Here is a 21,477-nt window from a genome sequence, read left to right as displayed (position 1 = left end):
TAGCTGACAATCCCCCCAGCCACCTCCTTCGTCAGAGGGCCACATGTCTATTGATTGGGCCCAGGGGGTGACCTCCACAACCCCTGGCAGCCGAGTGTGTCCCCCTCGGCCACAAAATGGCGCTGACGTCTACAGCAGGGCCTGTCCTCCTCCGCGCTGCTGCCCCCAGCCTCCTCACCTATGCGGACAGCTGATGTTACCCACCGGTGCCGCGGGTGACAGGCGCCAGCTGGGAGCCTCAGGGGGAGAGCAACGGAGACCGCTGCAAGTCACCAATAGAGGCAGAGCCTGCTCACAGCTGGCAGGCCTGAGATCCCCAGCCTCGATTTTCACGCCTCCACGCGCGCATCAGCTCTCCTGCCGTGCTCGGACCGTCGGGCTGCCTCTTGTCTCGCGCCCCCAGTCTGGGCTCCGCTGGCGACCCCGGTCAATGCAAAAACAACAATTGATGGACGGAATGTTGCACAATGGCAAAACATTCTCCCCAGCCAAAGTTCTGTGTTTAATCCATTGTTATATTCCTCACCACACCACTCCAGTTCAGACATGGCCATATGTAAATCAGTCTTGACCCTGTGCCTCATGGGCAATAATATACAATGAGACCCAGTCCAACTGGCGAGCAAATCTATCAGTGACATATGGGGGGTCAAATACATCCCACTCCCCACTATTCTCTTATCCACATAATAATGAGATAATGCACTGTGCTCTGCCTTGTTTAAAATATCTGTTCTCCAAGACAACCCAACAGAGCGAAGATCTCAGAGTGACCTCACTCTTAGTTGTTCACAACAGTCCACACCACACATTGGACTTTACTCTAAATAGAGGAAAAATGTGCGAGAAGCAAGTGACCCCTCACGGAAACACCACCAAGCGGGGTAACTGGTATGCAATTTCCAGACAGGCCCCTGTCTCATCATCGGTGGTCACTTGCTCCTCGGGAAAATAAAGGTGATAGAAAAGAAGACGTGTCCAAAACAAACAACATATAAAGTGCTGCAGTGAAGTGCAGAAAACTCTGCTAGTGACAAACACACACAAACATAATGATAGAGTGCCTAAAACCACACACAACACACCAATCCCTTATCCACTTTTATTCGTAGGGTGGTGATTGCGTGCTATTGAGTATTAAAAAGGCTGGTAGCTAGTCATGCATACCATTACCTACAGTGCCGACATGTTTCACTGCTGTATAACGTAGAGCAGTTTCATCAGGGCTGCACTCAAGTGCTGCCACTTCACTCTTTTTGGACACTCAGCTCTGTAACGTGCTGTCAATGGAGAACAGGTACAAGGTTAAAACATGTAGACTTAGGCTGGCCAGAGGTATACTATGAAGGTATATGCCAAGTGGTAGTGTGAGGAATATTTACCCAGGAGCAGCAAAGCTATGCATACCAGCCACTCCGTTATCAAACTGGGACCCTAGATACTCCAAACGTGAGTGTGCCCCTTGATTTGTAATAAAAATATTATATCTGCAAAATGGAAGAAACAAATACACAGTTGTAGTTTTCCTTATGCTGTTATGCCATGAAGCATCTCATGTATACTACACCTATACTCGAGACTGAGCAACAAGTGTCATACACGCTTAACGCTACTATCACATACTGCTGAAAAGGGTTATTCAACCTAGTGGAGGTACACCACTAGGGTGCTGGTTGTAAATACCATGATGTAGCGCCCCTCCCTCAGCGACCCACATCTCAACAATAACGCAGCCAGAGTGACCCACATAACAGTAATAGCGCAGCCAGAGCGAGCTTAGAGTTACCAGTCACGATCGTGACCCACTTCAAACTGAACATGTGAGGCTACGCGGAGTCGGCGGGTTCAAGCATATAACATTTAGCCCATGGAGCGAAAAACGAAAGAGTACTTCCCTGGCGCTTTGTTCACAATCCGTCTCACCGTGACTAACTGGGAAGACGCCTTTCCTCAGCCGTGTCGGACGCCCACACCAGGAGCACTCAAGAACGCAGCGCCGGTGCAGCCACGCCCATCGCGTCACATCACGTGATCGCGACTCCTTGCGTGGCGGCCATCTTAGCCTAGTCAATAGGCTTCACTCACTACAGCAGTGTACACTGGCCCAGCCCTATCTGAGGGGGTAAGGTGCTATACCACTGCGACGTTGCCCTGGCAAATATACTGGGTATTAAGACTAGGAGGCCAGGGACATAATGCCATAGAATGTCAGAACTTCCCCCCATATGTAAAAAGTGAAACAGGACACACTGATTAGTTCAAATAGTTAATAAGCAAATGAATGATATGCTAGGTATAGCACTGTCCTCATAGACCATATCATGTGCAATTCACCCCCCTGAGCATATTGAAAGTAGTGTAATAAGAACCCCCGTAGCTCCAGAGTAACACACAGTCAGGGAGTGCTGTGCTGGAAAGGAAATAATCATCAAGGGGCATCCAATGTGGAGAGACTGGGTTCTGGGCACAGGAAGGGCAAGTTTACACGGAACCACTCCTTGATCCAACTGGGAGATCGTGAACCCAAGTTTGGCCCGCAGGCATGACCCAAAAACATAGAGGGGGACCCAGAGTGATGCAACATAAGACCCAGGTTCACAGTTTGATCCTGTTCCATTCAATGATTTCGTTGAGCCCAACTCTATCAGTTTTCTCATTATAGATCCAGCGCGATTCTTTAGCCAGCAAGATCTCATCAATGTTCTGGGGGGAGCCTGTGATTTTCTCAAGCACTGTCCACTGAAAGGTGTGTTTTTCAGTAGAGCAGTACTGAACGAGCTTTGTTGTTAATTTACCTGCTCTTATTGTGCTGAGATGTTCCTGTATGCGCACTTTGATCTTGCGCGAAGTCAGACCTATATACTGCAATCCACACTGGCACGTTAGCCTGTATACCACTTGTGTGGAGTTACAGTTACTAAACTGATTTTGAAACCACTCCTTCCCTGATGTGAGACTCACACTTTTGCTTTTCTTGGTGAGTGGACATACAGAGCATGTCCCGCACGGAAAGTGACCTTTGGGTACAGTGGAATTGTGATCAGTTGGTGCCTGGGGGGCCTTTGAGTGTACCAGTTTATCCTTCAAATTGGTCGCCCTTTTAAATGCAAATCTCGGGGGTGGCATGCGGAACTCACTGTTAGATAGGATGGACCAATGTTTACGGATGGACTGGCGGATTCTGGTGGCCATAGGGTCAAACGTCATGACCACAGGTATACAGTCGTCCCTCTTCTTGGTAGCCTTTTCTAAAAGAGCACTCCTAGGGGTGTTGAGAGCTCTCTTTTTGGCTTGTTTTACTACCTTCATAGGATAGTTCCTATTGGTCAACTTAGAAGTCAATACTTCAGATTGTTCCAAGAAGGTGCTGGTGTTAGAACAGTTACGTCTATACCTCAGGAACTGCCCTACGGGCAAGTTGTCCCTCAAAGCTCTTGGGTGAAAGGAATCATACGAGAGCAAGGAATTCCTGTCTGTGGGTTTTTGATGTACACAGGTGTTAATGGTGCCCATACTGTATTCAATATCGAGGTCAAGGTACACTGCTTTGTGTCTGTCATATGTCCAAGTGAACTTAAGGTTCTCATCTTGTGCATTCAGCCAGTTAAGGAATTCCAACAAGAGTTCCTCCGTTCCTGACCAAATGCAGAACACGTCATCTATATATCTCTTCCAGAGCCGGATCTGGCTCTGGAAGGGGTTGTTGTTATGATAGATGACGTGCTCCTCGAACTGTCCAACATAGATACAAGCTATGCTGGGTGCCATAGTTGCCCCCATAGAGGTGCCAGACACCTGTAGATAAAGCTGATCTTTGTAACAGAAGTAGTTCTTGGTAAGGGCTAGCTCTATACACTGCAGCACGAAGGTCTGTGTAGTGTGATAGAACCATTCCTGGTCACCCAGGGCGCGGGCTGCTGCCACCAGCGCCGCGTCCTGGGGAATGCAAGTGTACAAGGATTCGATGTCAATAGTGACAAAGAATTCATTTGTAGGGTCGTAATGGATGTCTTCAAGTACCTTTAGGATGTCAGTCGTGTCTTTGACAAAGGACTTTTGGGTGACTACAGATTCTCTGAGAAAGTAATCCGCGTACTGGGATAGTGGTTCCAAAATCGATTGAATACCCGCCACAATCGGGTGACCCGGGGGTGGACGAGTGGGTTTATGGATCTTTGGGAGGATGTAAAAAGACGGAGTCCTGGGGCTGGTATTTACAAGGAACTCCGCCTCTTTAACCGAAATCCATTTTCTTTCTTTAGCGATCCCAACCATGTCGCGAATGGTTTTTGACAATTCTTCCACCGGATCTTTTTTAAGCGGTACATAATTGGTCCTGACACTCAGGAGGCGTAGTACTTCGGCCTCGTAATCAGTGGTATTAAGAAGGACGATAGCACCGCCCTTGTCCGCCGATTTTATAGTCAGCGTGTGATTATTTTGGAGGCTTTTAACTGCTTCCCAGTCTTCTTTAGTCATGTTTTTATGATGGAACTGTCTCTTCGTGTTTTCTATTTTTTCTATGTCCTGTAAGACCAGAGACTCAAAAACCACTATTTCTGGGCCTACCACAGAAGTGGGCGGGCAGAAAGTGGAAGGATTTCTCAGATTAGAGGTATAGGTGGTATTCTCTAATGTTTGCTTATCTTTGAAAAACTTTTTGAGTTTAATTTTTCTCATTGTTTCCTGAAACTCAATTCTGCATTTGAATGCGTCATGAGTAGGAGTAGGAACGAATCCCAAACCCTTGTTCAGTACTCTTTTTTCATTGTCAGACAGGACATGATCAGAGAGATTCACTACGATGTTGCCGCTTACTTCTGGGTCCTGCCTCTGCTGCGGGTCAGCCTCGGCGAGAACGTCTGCCATTGTTGGCGTTGCTGGTTCGGCTGATTGGTGTGATTTCCTCTGCCTCTTCTGCCTCCTTGACCACCTCCCCGGTTGGTTGTTCTTTGGCCTTGGGCTAAAAAAGACCTGAGGAGTGCCCCCAAGTCCTCACTGGTTTGATTCTGTTGTTGGAATCTCACCCGATTACCTTGAGGTGTTTCTTCCTCGTCCTCACTGGACGTATTGTCGAAGGTCCACTGGTTGGGGGTCCGTCTTGGTTGTTGTCTGCCCCCTCGGCCCCTCTGTCTTCCTCCAAAGGACTGAGATTCCTGGGGAGCTGTGTAGTACTCGTCCTTCACATAGGGAAAAGCCCATTCATGTGTATATCTCTCAAGATTACGGGTGAGGCCTTTCAGTTTTTGAGTTACCATATAGTTTCTGTATTCAGAAAGGTCCTCCTGGATCCTTTGGAGTTGTTCTTTGGTATCCAACAGTGTGGTGTCCCTCTGTATGGATTCTTCCAATTCCAGTATTTCTTTCAATAGTTCCTCACTCAGCCGCTTGGCCGTGCTGATAATCAAAATCAGCCAATCTCTAGTGCACTTGTTAGCGATGAAGCTCCAATCTCGCCTAAACCTGCTATCGTCAAGGAAGATGCGGGGTTCTATTCTTACAAGGAGACTAGCTGGGGCCGCGCCTGCATTGTAATATTCAGTCATAAGCGCCCCATGTAAAGCAATCCTGACCTGCCTCTTTTTCAGGGTACTAAGCTTCTCCCATTCTTCCCTAGCTGTGGTGCTGCTAAGTAATGGCAGGCCAGTTGGACTGGGTCTCATTGTATATTATTGACTGTGAGTGGAGGGCGACCCTTTCCGTATTCCCTCTAAGCTCAATTATTGTTCCTGTGCCTCATGGGAACAGTCCAGACCGAACTGCCAAGCCATGTCTTCCCTGGACCGGAATCAAGCATCCTAGGACCGGTTTCTGGCTATCAGCCGTCATCTGCCTGGTTAGCTTGATTCCAGTGGCAAGTAGAGCACGGGACTCACGTCTGAGCATATCTGTCCCACTCGGGGTGACGAATGCAAAAACAACAATTGATGGACGGAATGTGGCACAATGGCAAAATATTCAACCCCAGTCACAGATCTGGGTTAAATCCATTGTTATTTTGCTCACCACACCACCCCAGTTCAGACATGGCCATATAAAAATCAGTCTTGACCCTGTGCCTCATGAGAACAGTCCAGCCCGAACTGCCAAGCCATGTCTTCCCTGGACCGGAATCAAGCATCCTAGGACAGGTTTCTGGCTATCAGCCGTCATCTGCCTGGTTAGCTTGATTCCAGTGGCAAGTAGAGCACGGGACTCACGTCTGAGCATATCTGTCCCACTCGGGGTGACGAATGCAAAAACAACAATTGATGGACGGAATGTGGCACAATGGCAAAATATTCAACCCCAGTCACAGATCTGGGTTAAATCCATTGTTATTTTGCTCACCACACCACCCCAGTTCAGACATGGCCATATAAAAATCAGTCTTGACCCTGTGCCTCATGAGAACAGTCCAGCCCGAACTGCCAAGCCATGTCTTCCCTGGACCGGAATCAAGCATCCTAGGACAGGTTTCTGGCTATCAGCCGCCATCAGCCAGGATAGCTTGATTCCAGTGGCATGGAGAGCACGGGCCTCACGTCTGAGCATACCCTTCCCACTCGGGGTGACAAATACATAAACAACAATTGATGGACGGAATGTTGCACAATGGCAGAACATTCACCCCAGTCTCATGCTACATGGTCTCTAAAAAGGCCCTTTTCCCCTTGCTGCCATCATGGCCCTGGCCCAGAGTAGGCCTGCAGCTTCACCACCATCTCTCCCTCCTAAAAAGAAGAACTTCTCCCTTGGGAATGCTTGCAGTGAAGGGCTAGGACTCTGACGCTACAGCTTGGGGTGAACGTAGTTAATCCAGCCTGGTTGGGTCACACCTGGCTAGACTCTGGTTATGAGCTGAGTCAGACGAATATGTCTCTTGTGGATGACCCATTGTGAGAAGTTGGACTGATATGTAGTGTTTCCAATTCTGGAACCACTTGGTATCCGTCCAAACAAACCCCAGAGATGTCTGGTTGTAAGTCAACCTTGTTAGACAAGCTATCCTAGTGGTAGCATGGACTAAGCAGCCTTAAAGGCTTAACTTAAGAGGTCGTGTTAAGCGAGCTGTTTTACCAAATACAATCCTGTAATCAAATGAAAAGACACCACACAAGTATATATTATAAAAATATATGTATTTATTACTAAATTACTCCCCAGTTCTCTTTATGAGGAAAGGGGCACAAGCGTTAAATCAAAAGCACAGTATAACATACAAAGTTGCACAATTTTGGATAAGGGCCGGTGGCCACTTAAACCATATACTAAAAAAGTGGTATAAGAGATACCAATCGAACAGTGGTTAGGCCTAGGGCCTAGAGATTCGCTGGGAGCAGTCAGGACTAGCAATGCTGAAGTCGGGAGTAGCCCACGGAACTCGGGTGCAGCACGGAAAGTGCGGCTTGCACCAATGCAATGTCAATGGTGCGTAAAAGTTACACAAAGTGAGTTAAAAGATACTTCCGCTGAACCTAGAGGAACCAAACTCAAGACACAGACCCTAGAGGTGTGTACCAGTGTGGGAACACCGGCGTTGCAATGTTACCTCACCCACAGGCCGTGGGTGCACAGGGTCGAAGTGGCGTCGGGTTTTGACACGCAGGCTCTTGGTGCTTGGAGCTGTTGAAGCTGCAGGCGCTGTGAAGCAGAAGTGTCCGGTGCGATCCAAGGGTGGATCGAAGTAGAAAAGTACCTGAAAGCAGAGGGGACAGAGTCTGGGTCACTCAGCAGTGACCAGGGTGGAACCAGGACGGAACCAGGCAATGTCGGGCGCAATCAGGTGGTTGTTGATAGGCTTCTCTCCGCTGTCACGTGGGCTCTGGGGCATCTGCGATGTCCAGGAGCAGGTCACGATCTGTCCCACGTAGGCTCTCGCCGTCAGCACCGTCGGCTTCAAGATTGCAGCAAACAGCACTTGGCAAAAGCAATCCACGCGGAACCGGGAGATTGCTTATCACTCGAACCAGGAGGGTCAGAGTGGGGGCTCCTTTTCACAGGAGCTAGTGCAGATCTGGAGCAACCAGAAAAGCAAGTCGTATTCAAGTTTTCGTCGGCACAGGGGCCACAAGCCAGCTGGCAAGTGACCGGGCCAACGCGTCGAGCCGCCACAAGCAGAAGGGCCCCACGCAGCACTCGTCGAGTGTGGAGGGGGTAGCTTTGGTGCAAGTGTAGCTCGGAGTGGGGGCTTCTCAAACCCCGGTGCACAGCTTCGAGGATCACTCGTGGGCTGCACGGTCAGCGTCGTGTGGCCTTTTCAAGATGGCGTGCCCCACGCTTCCGGTCGCCTCCACTGGTCTCAGCTCTGCAGGGACTGTGGATCGGGCTGGGAGAAGGCAGGCAAGCTTGATCTCGTCGATCTCTGTCGCTCGAGTTCCGGCGGGAACTGCAACAAAGCAAGGGTCGAGGGCTGGATGGTGCCTGTTTGCACAGGGTGGTCACTCCTTGACCACAAGGGAGATTCTTCAGGCTTCTATGTTGAATAGAATGTCGAAGGGTCCAGAATTCGTTTCTTATGTTTCTTCAGGATGATCTGAGTTGCATTGGCACTGCTCCCACTCTTATTCGAATCTTGTGGGCTGGACATCCTGCTAGGTCCCCTCCTATGGGTGGGACCCAGGAAGGGGGTGGTTACACCCCTTTCCTTTGATCCAGGCCGCGCTGGGACTGGGGCTGGAAGGCCCCAGAACCGGTTTGGCAGGATTATGCAAGGGGCAGCCTTGTGCTCCCCAGGCAGTGTCTGGTTTCTTTGAAACCTCCCTGCTGCAATCCACTATCTCCTGTCTGGGGTGGTTTAACACCGCCCTGCGACAGGAAACCCTTTGTCCAGGCCACCATTTGCTGAGTTTCGGTCAGCAGCAGGAGGCCAGACCCGTGTCTGTGGCAGGGGCATCCATTTTGTGGATCTGAGGCTCATTTTAAATCAACCGCGTTTCAGTAAAGTAACATGTCTTATCCCTCTAGAAGGGTGGAATGCTACCCCCGTCGCCAGAACTGGCGAGGGGGTAGTATTCCAATTCGTATGACACCTTACACGACATGTCTTGATAAAGCCAAACCAAAGTTGCTATATAACCGCGAGGATTATAAGGCGCTTAAGAGTATATGGTATGGCATTATCCCGGATCAGCTTAGGGAGACAGGCTCAGCTCATGCCAGAGCTCCATCTCACATAAAACCACGCACTCTGCCTCCAGGATTGATGAGGCCTTCCATAGGAGTGGCTTACAGGCTATATATGTGTCCAGATATAGGTTTAGATATAGGTATACTATATCTAAGCAAGGGGTGATTACACCCACTTGCCCCAGCTGAGTGATCAGCCAGTTGTGTCAATTTAAGAACCAGCCAGGGGTGGCAAAAGCTATGCTTCAGCCCCTGGTAGGCCTTGGTGGCACCTATGCCCTGAGCACCTATAGTGCATGGTACAGGGGCTGACAAGGAGCCCATTTCCAATTGTGGTATGTACCTATAGCACATGTATTATAAATTTAGAGAGAGAACAGCAGGCTGGGGGTCTGATTAGCAGGCCCACAGCCTCAGTAAGTCGAAAACCAGTGAAGCAAAAAGCAAAAATTGGGGTGACCATAGGATAGCAGACCCTACTCTCCTACACCCATAAGCAGTGCAGATATGACTTTAGACTCAGCAGAATACATACTTTTACACAACTTACAGAGTACTTTGGTGCATGCCTGTAATTTGTAGGGCCTAGGGAACTGAAACTACCCCATGTGATCTCTGTCTCCGTAGGAGAGTAGCGTTCCTACAGTGAAACAGTAAAGCACACTGGCTTTCCCTTACATATGCCTCCTCACATTATAAAGCCTATTCCATGTCACTACCCACCTCTGCATAATCCCTGCCACACCATTCTATCTGTACCTGCTCCTGGGCTGCTCATGACAGGAATCTCCCCTGTGCAGCCTTCATATGGGTGCGCACGCCTGTGCACACATGTCCACATGTAACCAGGCTGGTACCCCTTACCATGGCTGCAGCACAGAGGCCTTATCTCACAAGGCGGACACCGGTGAAATCCACATGCAGTTAATGTTATCATTATTTCACTGTGGGGGAGTCCAGCAATAAATCCAGGTGGCTCAAATGGTCAGAACCACCTTCTCACACAGTCATATTAAAAAGGTGGCTACATGCAATGTGCTGCTGAGAGGGCCAGCTGTATATCCAGTAAACGTGGATGTCCAGGTGCGGAAATGACCCTGCTGTTATTTTGCTGATATTGCATGACTTTACCCATTAGTTACATCCTGCAAATAAAGAGAGCATGACCCAAGTACAGCAGCACAGACAATGGGGGGCCAGACAAAACCCAATGAAGAGGAGCGCCTGAATTAAATAGTGAAAAGCCCTGAGGGTCATCCATCTCCGCTCTGTACCCGGGTCACTTGCCTGCATCACATTAAAAAGGTAAACAAACGAGTGCAGGATGTGCACTTGTCGCTTTTACAACAAAGCTCCTTGACAAGTGAAGAGGCACTATAAATGTGTGATCAGTATTTTTAATGCAGTGATACAGGGAGGTGCCTTAAAATGCATTAGGCTAACACAAGATGGGTGGTACTTGGCAGGGCTGTTGTCACCATATGTGTCAATAGACCAGATTGAGGCAGATTGCCTTTGCTTCCTTATGAGTCAATGGGGAAAATTCCCTCTCCCAACTACTTTTTTTTTCACACTTGCCTGCTCTAAAATGTTGGCATGTATGGAAAAACCCTGGACTGGAGTAATACAAAACGCGTGGACCTCAGAAACATGGCAGGGATGATTTTCAGGCTGTCAGGCCTTTTGGTCTCATATATTGTCATTAGTTTTACTCTAGATGTGCTGCAGTTGACAGGTCTGCATTATAAGTCCTTTCCTTATTACGCCATCTTGGAACTCCGCTCCTTCAACTCACCAACTACCTTTCCGTTTTACCTTTGAAACTTGCCTTTTCCAGGAAAGGCAAGCCAGTGTTGCAATTTTCAAAGCTCTCAAGTAGAGTAGCTCATCTAGACCAGGTTTTTCTGTGCATTCTAGGATTTGTAGTCCTCTTTCATCTCATTATAAACCCATGACTACAACACCTTCAAGGATGCAAAGATAAAACCTAGACTAGATTAGCTACCCATGCACACAACTGGGAAACTTACAGGCTCTAGTGCTGGTAAGAGCAGAACGAACAATGACTGACACCTCTATTCGGCGTAGCTCTGTGAAGTTTGACATTTACAACACCCTTCTCAAATGTTTTTTGCAGCAAGACGTGTTGTATTCAACAAAATGACTTTATTCTCGCCTTATACTTACCATTGGTTTACTCCTGCGTCACTCTTCCTTGCTGCCTCTTATGTTGTGCATGCAGAGGATACCTCGCTTCTGGTCAAAGCTAAGGTGCGCCGGCCAAACACAGTCTCCCTATGCTTACTTTCTTAATCTGTTGTTTCTTAGAACTTTTGTTTTTTAATGTTGCTTTGAGCTGATTGTAGCTTCCGCCCTCTCACCACTCTCTGACAGAACTGCAGTGTTTGCAATGTAAATGCTACGCTGCTGGACACCGGCTACTTTTTACAACTTCGGTACATGCCCACCCAAAGGTATTCTGATTTATTTTCTGCTCCTCCCTTTTTGTGGCAGAGAGCAACTAAGGCAAGTCCCTTTTCTATGTTTGCTGCAAGTGTTTCCGCTGCTCCCAGTCCGGGTTGACCCCTCTGTGTGACTCCGCTCCCACCCATAGTGCTAGAGGCAGCCCTGCTTACCATGGGGGAGTTTGACATTTTCAATTCAGTTCCATATTTATTTTATCAGTCTGGCAAAGTAGCGTCAACAGGTTGGCACACCTACCGTCTCCGCAACCCCCTCCCACAACACTGCTTGCCCGCCCCACCTGTTATGTTCCTGGGTTTGGTCAATGTAGCAAAGTAGCTCCTTTCTTACATTGTCCTATCTTTTCACAATAACATTTCTGCAGTAAACTTAGCTTATATTTGCATGCACGACAATGCTCGATTTGGTCCTCTGAAACGACTTTGTTTACACCTCTAGCTTTGCACAACATTATCACGATGCATCGAACATCATGTACAAGGCCTCTTTACACACTATGTGCAAATGTTGTTCTATCTTCATCCACGGGGCGACAGAGCTATCTACATATCCATAACATCGCTGATCTAAAAAGTGCATTGCAAAGCTGCTTTGTATTATAAAGAATGAGCATCCCAATAGATTAGCAGAGGTGGCAGTTCAGCTGACACAGAGGGTCCCTGTATGCTGAGACTTCATCACGCAGTGGTCTGACATTTCCGGGAGCGGATGTCCAGATCGCAACCAAGACGGTATTCTACATTGTCTCTCACCAGCTAATGGGGTTGGCACGCCCCTAGAGAGGATTCTTGGCTTCACACCTACACACACTCTAGGTACACTTAGAGTAGGCTTTTGCATAGTGGGAGTATAGTAAACATCCTTTACAATGACTGTGTTACAACACGTTATTACCCAGCATTTTTTCTCCGCAAAAACTTTTACAACGCAGGTCTTTACACCACAAACAATTACAACACATTCCCCATTACAATGCCCTGGTGGAGTTGCATTGCAAATTGCGTTGTAATGGAGAATGTGTTGTAATGGATTGCATTGTAAAGCCCTGCGGAGTAAAAAATGTGGGATAATGGCACGCGTTGTAAACATGTTCGGAGTAAAGTGTCATATTCTAGGAGTACGCCAGATTACTGCTCTGTTTATATGTCTGCATATATACACTGTTTTAGCACCATGGTAGAACTGTATCTACTATTTACGCTTCCGGTGCTTGGAATCACTTTCATCTGCTTCAGTTTGCTGATTATCGCAGCACATGAATAACTTTGGTTCAATAAATATATTGAAAGCGTCCCACTGTGTATTCTTTATATTTCTCTGAGCACAAGTAAGCATGAGTGACTGAGCGAAAGTTTCTGATCTGGTTCCATCATGTTCAGTGGTTGCCAGAAACCATTCACTCCCTGATAAGCTATGGGGGGGTTACGGTGCCACTGTGAGCTAGCTGGTCTACAGGCTGACATATCCCGTGGGGGTTTCTGGAATCAGCCTAGGCACCAAGCTCCTAGTTTATGTTGCCCAGCAAACGTGCAGATCCAACGGATTATTAGGAACTACTTGTCACATCAACCTTCCCTGGCTTAAACCTCCCATACGGCACTGGTGTGCTGCTTCTAACCAACTTTGTTTTAAAGGCTGCATGTATTAACCCTTCAGTTTATCACACTCCAGGGCTAGCAGCGTTGTGCTTTTCTTTTTTGCTATTGAAAAATTGCTTTTATTTGATTTAATTTAAATCATAAAAGAGTGGCACGACCGCTAAAATGCATACCATTCGCGAGCAAATGTACTGATTTGTTGGTTGATTTAACGTTGATTAAAATGTATTTAAAAAACAAGTTAAAAACGGATCTATGACAGAATATCGAAAGACAGAAAATCGACCTACAGAAACATCGACGCTGGAATTTCGAAGGCAAGTATATTGACATCCTATCTACAACATGGTAAGTACAAAAATATCGAAACAAAAATATAGATGTTAAAAATATCGTTATTAAAAATATCGTTTTTTATCTTTTAAAAATAATGTGTAAAATAAAGTAAATAATACTTAGAAATAAAATAAACATAGTTAAAAATATTAATTAATGTTTACAATTAATACATAATACATATATATTAATAATACATTAATTTAACATAAACATTAAATATATAATACATTTTTACTTAATAATACATTTTATTAATTATTTTAATTACTTATAAATTATTTAAAAATACTATAAATTACGAATACATCTACACACATAAAATAATAACATAAAAAAGTAAATCATTATATTTAATAAATTAGAAAAATATATATACTTTCAATATTTTTTAAATTAATTAAATACTACATTATTTAAAATATATAACAAATATTAAATAGAAAAATAAATAAAACTACTATTTAAAAAAAATACAATAATGAAAACATTGGATAGCGTAGGACGTAAAATTACTATTCCCACTCCAGAAAATGCAACAGTAGGGAAAGTGTTAAATAGAGTGGGGGTAAAAATTACTATCCACACTCCAGAGAGTGCAACAGTAGGGAAAGCGTTGGACAGTATTAAAGTAAAAATTACTTTTCTTACTCCAGAGAGTGCAACAGTAGAGAAAGCATTGGACAGCGTAAGGGTAAAAATTACTATTCCCACTCCAGAGAGTGCAACAGTAAGGAAAGTGTTGGATAGTGGGTGGGTAAAACTTACTATTCCCACTCCAGTGAGTGCAACAGTAAGGAAAGCATTGGATAGTGGATGGGTAAAAATTACTATTCCAACTCCAGAGAGTGAAACAGTAGAGAAAGAGTTGGATAGCGTAGGGGTACAAATTACTAATCCCACCCCAGTGAGTGCAACAGTAGGGAAAGTGTTGGATAGCGTAGGGGTAAAAATTATCATTCCCACTCCAGTGAGTGCAACAGTAGGGAAAGCGTTGGAAAGCATAGGGGTAAAAATTACTATTCCAACTCCAGAGGGTGTAACAGTAGGAAAAGCGTTGAAAAGTGTAAGGGTAAAAATTACTATTCCAACTTCAGAGGGTGCAACAGTAGGGAAAGCGTTGCATAGCGTAGGGGTAAAAATTACTATTCCAAATCCAGAGGGTGCAACGGTAGGGAAAGCGTTGGATAGCATAGGGGTAAAAATTACTATTCCACCTCCAGAGGGGGAAACAGTAGGGAAAGCGTTGGATAGCGTAGGGGTAAAAATTACTATTCCAACTCCAGAGGGTGCAACAGTAGGGAAAGCGTTGGAAAGCGTAGAGGTAAAAATTACTATTCCAACTCCAGAGGGTGCTACCGTAGGGAAAGCGTTGGATAGCGTACAGGTAAAAATTACTATTCCAACTCCAGGGAGTGAAACAGAAAGGAAAACATTGGAAAGCATAGAATTTAAATATAACAAACTCATTAAAAAAAATTATATTTAAAATAATGAATAATTGAATTTTACATAAATCTACATCATTTACAAACAAATAATTACTTAACAATAAATTAACAATAAATACCAATACCAAAAAATATTGATTAATAAATATTAGTCACCAAATAATAAATAATAAACAATCAAATATTTTTCATTACAAAACATATTAATTATTTAAAATTAATTCACAATGAAAATTATTAAATAATAACATTCTTTTTCATACCAAATAATACTTTTTATGAAATATTGATTAACAGTTAATTACAAACAATTTTCAATTAATAAAAAGTAATTACCAATTAAAAATATTAATGGCCAATTAACAAAAGAATGTACTAATTACAAAATTAATTATCAATTAAAAATATTAATTAACAATTAATAACATTTATTACCAATTAAAAAACTTAATTATCAATTAAAATAATGAATTGCCAATTAATTACTAATTATAAATAAAATAATTATCCATACCAATAAATACATATAAATCATTAATTAATTACAATTAAATTACTTCCCACCCAATTCCCTCATAAACCCACAACCCGCTACAGAAATAAAAACTAAAATTAATTAAAATTAATTCATAATTCCTAAAAATTAATAATTAATTTAGTATATTTAAATTAATTCCCACCCGATTCCCCTATAAACCCACAACCCGCTCTGGTGCTAAAACATAAAATTTACTTAAAAATAACATTATTAATATATAAAAATAGTACACATATAATTTAAAACAATTAAAATACTTAACAAAAACATATTACACATACATAATAAAATACATAACAATAATACACATATCGATATTAGTAACATCGAAATTAGTTACATCAATATATATGCTATCGATATTACTAACTTCGATATTACTTACATCGATATAAAAAAAAATCAATATTACTTACCTTAGGGTCGATATTCTGTCCAACGATATTCTTGACCTCGATATTCTATACCTTCGATTTTTCCTAATCGATATTTTTGTAGGTCGATATATATGAACTCAATATTTAGACTGTGTACCGTTAAAAACAGTGTGCAATTGATTCCTACAGTCATGTTAGTTGCCAGCCGTGCTATAAAAAAACTTACTTCTTGAAAGGTTATACTTGGGCTATGCACGGCCAAGCTAGGTACGTGTTCTCTCAGAGTATCCCTAGGGCAATTAGCAAATATAGTAACAATGTTCATGAAAAAAGAAATATATCATTGTAAGAGGCTGTCTTTTTATTTGTTTCCTTTATTAACTTTTTTAAGTTCAACTTAGTGATCTATGATAAGGTGCTGATACCGTTGATTATTTCCTGTTATTTCTCCTAGGTAAAGTGCATTGTGTTGTAAACAAGTAGACTGCACAGTGTTCAATTGCACTTCATCACCTTGCATGTTCAACCGGTGTTTTTTTTGTTTTATTTCACGAAAACTCTGTGGCAACAAGAATGGGAATCGGGAAGCAAAACAATTTTCAGGAATTCTTACAATCGGAACTCTATTTTGTTTCATTTTAAGCAGCCATTTGATTTGACTGTTGTGGACTAAATCGTGGTGCAAGTATTCCACTGAATCTATGTTGATAATGAATATTTTTGCAGTTTCTGATTGGCACGATAACTTTATGTAATCATTTCTAATGTGAGAATTATGTACTGCTTATCACTAACATGAACATACATGAAGTATAATATATCCCACAACAATCCTGTTCTTTCCACGTGTTATTTGAGTGAGTGAAACATGTTTTCCAGACAGTTTGTGTTGGGTTTGCCTATACTTTGGCACAAAGGCCAAATAATTGTGTCAGGTTTCTATCACGTGCTAATTTCTGAAAAAATAGTAAGAAGAAACCTCCGAATATATTTTATCCATAGATTCTGCTTCTAAAAGAATATCTAACTGGCTAACTGCAGCTATCACGCATTTTTCTATTCAGTTTTTTTCAATATGGTACCACCAAAGGTTGTGCTTTTGTCAGTTGTTAATGTGTTTTATTCTGAACCTACACTGTACACCCCTTCTGTGCAAATCAGACATTTTTGCAAAGATTGGAGCACATTGGGCCATATTATCAAGCAAGGGCAATACATTATCGCCAGGAAACTGACGCTAAAGCGGTGATAATGGGCTTGATAATATGCCCTTGTGAATTCCCATAGAAGCCCAGGTTCTGATGTTAACCTGGGCTTCTATGGGAATTCACAAGGGCATATTATCAAGCCCATTATCGCCGCATTAGCGGCAGTTTCCTGCCGATAAAACCGGCGATAATGTATAGCCCTTGCTTGATAATATGGCCCATGGTCTTTTAAAAAATAAATCCACTGCGATCTGAATTAGAAAAAAGATACTGTCTCTCGCCGCAGGAAGGCCGAGTGTCCCCGGAGGAGGCGACGGGGAGTCGGGCGGGTGGCCCTACTACCTGACATGGAAGAGGAGGAGGAGGAAGAAGATGCTGCATTGGTGGTGCGGGAAGAAGACGACGAAGAGGAGGAGGAGGAGGAGAGTCCAGTGATGCCACAGGATGCGCTGGACCAGCACCGACAGAGGCTGATGTGAGTGAGTGATGTACATGAAGGCTGCACACTCAGGGGAGAGACCTGAACGATGCACACGAGGGGTATTACCAACAGGAACTTGTGAGTGATGCACACGAGGGATGTGAAGCATAGGAGCTCGTGTGTGTGTTTGGCGTATATCTGCATTGTGAACAGCTTGTCCGAGTGCTGCGCACAGGTGTTAAGCACGCTGTGTATACCAAGGATGTGAAAGAACTGGCTCTCGTGAGAGATGCACATCCTCATGCGAATGATGCATAACTGGGTACGACCAAGAGCTCATGTGAGCTGTGCATACTTAAGATATGTGCAGCAGGGGCTGGTGTGAGAGATGAAACGTAGGTTCATGAGCAGCAGGGTTAGTATTACACACTACCAGAGTCTGCCGTCTCTAAGATAGCACCCTGGTCGTGGGCTGGTGGAGTTGCATTGCAAATTGCGTTGTAATGGAGAATGTGTTGTAATGGATTGCATTGTAAAGCCCTGCGGAGTAAAAAATGTGGGATAATGGCACGCGTTGTAAACATGTTCGGAGTAAAGTGTCATATTCTAGGAGTACGCCAGATTACTGCTCTGTTTATATGTCTGCATATATACACTGTTTTAGCACCATGGTAGAACTGTATCTACTATTTACGCTTCCGGTGCTTGGAATCACTTTCATCTGCTTCAGTTTGCTGATTATCGCAGCACATGAATAACTTTGGTTCAATAAATATATTGAAAGCGTCCCACTGTGTATTCTTTATATTTCTCTGAGCACAAGTAAGCATGAGTGACTGAGCGAAAGTTTCTGATCTGGTTCCATCATGTTCAGTGGTTGCCAGAAATCATTCACTCCCTGATAAGCTATGGGGGGGTTACGGTGCCACTGTGAGCTAGCTGGTCTACAGGCTGACATATCCCGTGGGGGTTTCTGGAATCAGCCTAGGCACCAAGCTCCTAGTTTATGTTGCCCAGCAAACGTGCAGATCCAACGGATTATTAGGAACTACTTGTCACATCAACCTTCCCTGGCTTAAACCTCCCATACGGCACTGGTGTGCTGCTTCTAACCAACTTTGTTTTAAAGGCTGCATGTATTAACCCTTCAGTTTATCACACTCCAGGGCTAGCAGCGTTGTGCTTTTCTTTTTTGCTATTGAAAAATTGCTTTTATTTGATTTAATTTAAATCATAAAAGAGTGGCACGACCGCTAAAATGCATACCATTCGCGAGCAAATGTACTGATTTGTTGGTTGATTTAACGTTGATTAAAATGTATTTAAAAAACAAGTTAAAAACGGATCTATGACAGAATATCGAAAGACAGAAAATCGACCTACAGAAACATCGACGCTGGAATTTCGAAGGCAAGTATATTGACATCCTATCTACAACATGGTAAGTACAAAAATATCGAAACAAAAATATAGATGTTAAAAATATCGTTATTAAAAATATCGTTTTTTATCTTTTAAAAATAATGTGTAAAATAAAGTAAATAATACTTAGAAATAAAATAAACATAGTTAAAAATATTAATTAATGTTTACAATTAATACATAATACATATATATTAATAATACATTAATTTAACATAAACATTAAATATATAATAGATTTTTACTTAATAATACATTTTATTAATTATTTTAATTACTTATAAATTATTTAAAAATACTATAAATTACGAATACATCTACACACATAAAATAATAACATAAAAAAGTAAATCATTATATTTAATAAATTAGAAAAATATATATACTTTCAATATTTTTTAAATTAATTAAATACTACATTATTTAAAATATATAACAAATATTAAATAGAAAAATAAATAAAACTACTATTTAAAAAAAATACAATAATGAAAACATTGGATAGCGTAGGACGTAAAATTACTATTCCCACTCCAGAAAATGCAACAGTAGGGAAAGTGTTAAATAGAGTGGGGGTAAAAATTACTATCCACACTCCAGAGAGTGCAACAGTAGGGAAAGCGTTGGACAGTATTAAAGTAAAAATTACTTTTCTTACTCCAGAGAGTGCAACAGTAGAGAAAGCATTGGACAGCGTAAGGGTAAAAATTACTATTCCCACTCCAGAGAGTGCAACAGTAAGGAAAGTGTTGGATAGTGGGTGGGTAAAACTTACTATTCCCACTCCAGTGAGTGCAACAGTAAGGAAAGCATTGGATAGTGGATGGGTAAAAATTACTATTCCAACTCCAGAGAGTGAAACAGTAGAGAAAGAGTTGGATAGCGTAGGGGTACAAATTACTAATCCCACCCCAGTGAGTGCAACAGTAGGGAAAGTGTTGGATAGCGTAGGGGTAAAAATTATCATTCCCACTCCAGTGAGTGCAACAGTAGGGAAAGCGTTGGAAAGCATAGGGGTAAAAATTACTATTCCAACTCCAGAGGGTGTAACAGTAGGAAAAGCGTTGAAAAGTGTAAGGGTAAAAATTACTATTCCAACTTCAGAGGGTGCAACAGTAGGGAAAGCGTTGCATAGCGTAGGGGTAAAAATTACTATTCCAAATCCAGAGGGTGCAACGGTAGGGAAAGCGTTGGATAGCATAGGGGTAAAAATTACTATTCCACCTCCAGAGGGGGAAACAGTAGGGAAAGCGTTGGATAGCGTAGGGGTAAAAATTACTATTCCAACTCCAGAGGGTGCAACAGTAGGGAAAGCGTTGGAAAGCGTAGAGGTAAAAATTACTATTCCAACTCCAGAGGGTGCTACCGTAGGGAAAGCGTTGGATAGCGTACAGGTAAAAATTACTATTCCAACTCCAGGGAGTGAAACAGAAAGGAAAACATTGGAAAGCATAGAATTTAAATATAACAAACTCATTAAAAAAAATTATATTTAAAATAATGAATAATTGAATTTTACATAAATCTACATCATTTACAAACAAATAATTACTTAACAATAAATTAACAATAAATACCAATACCAAAAAATATTGATTAATAAATATTAGTCACCAAATAATAAATAATAAACAATCAAATATTTTTCATTACAAAACATATTAATTATTTAAAATTAATTCACAATGAAAATTATTAAATAATAACATTCTTTTTCATACCAAATAATACTTTTTATGAAATATTGATTACCAGTTAATTACAAACAATTTCCAATTAATAAAAAGTAATTACCAATTAAAAATATTAATGGCCAATTAACAAAAGAATGTACTAATTACAAAATTAATTATCAATTAAAAATATTAATTAACAATTAATAACATTTATTACCAATTAAAAAACTTAATTATCAATTAAAATAATGAATTGCCAATTAATTACTAATTATAAATAAAATAATTATCCATACCAATAAATACATATAAATCATTAATTAATTACAATTAAATTACTTCCCACCCAATTCCCTTATAAACCCACAACCCGCTACAGAAATAAAAACTAAAATTAATTAAAATTAATTCATAATTCCTAAAAATTAATAATTAATTTAGTATATTTAAATTAATTCCCACCCGATTCCCCTATAAACCCACAACCCGCTCTGGTGCTAAAACATAAAATTTACTTAAAAATAACATTATTAATATATAAAAATAGTACACATATAATTTAAAACAATTAAAATACTTAACAAAAACATATTACACATACATAATAAAATACATAACAATAATACACATATCGATATTAGTAACATCGAAATTAGTTACATCAATATATATGCTATCGATATTACTAACTTCGATATTACTTACATCGATATAAAAAAAAATCAATATTACTTACCTTAGGGTCGATATTCTGTCCAACGATATTCTTGACCTCGATATTCTATACCTTCGATTTTTCCTAATCGATATTTTTGTAGGTCGATATATATGAACTCAATATTTAGACTGTGTACCGTT

This window comes from Lissotriton vulgaris, chromosome 1_2 (genome assembly GCF_964263255.1).
Source record: "Lissotriton vulgaris chromosome 1_2, aLisVul1.2, whole genome shotgun sequence".
In the NCBI taxonomy this organism is placed as follows: domain Eukaryota; kingdom Metazoa; phylum Chordata; class Amphibia; order Caudata; family Salamandridae; genus Lissotriton; species Lissotriton vulgaris.
Note: the sequence above shows the minus strand (reverse complement) of the source record.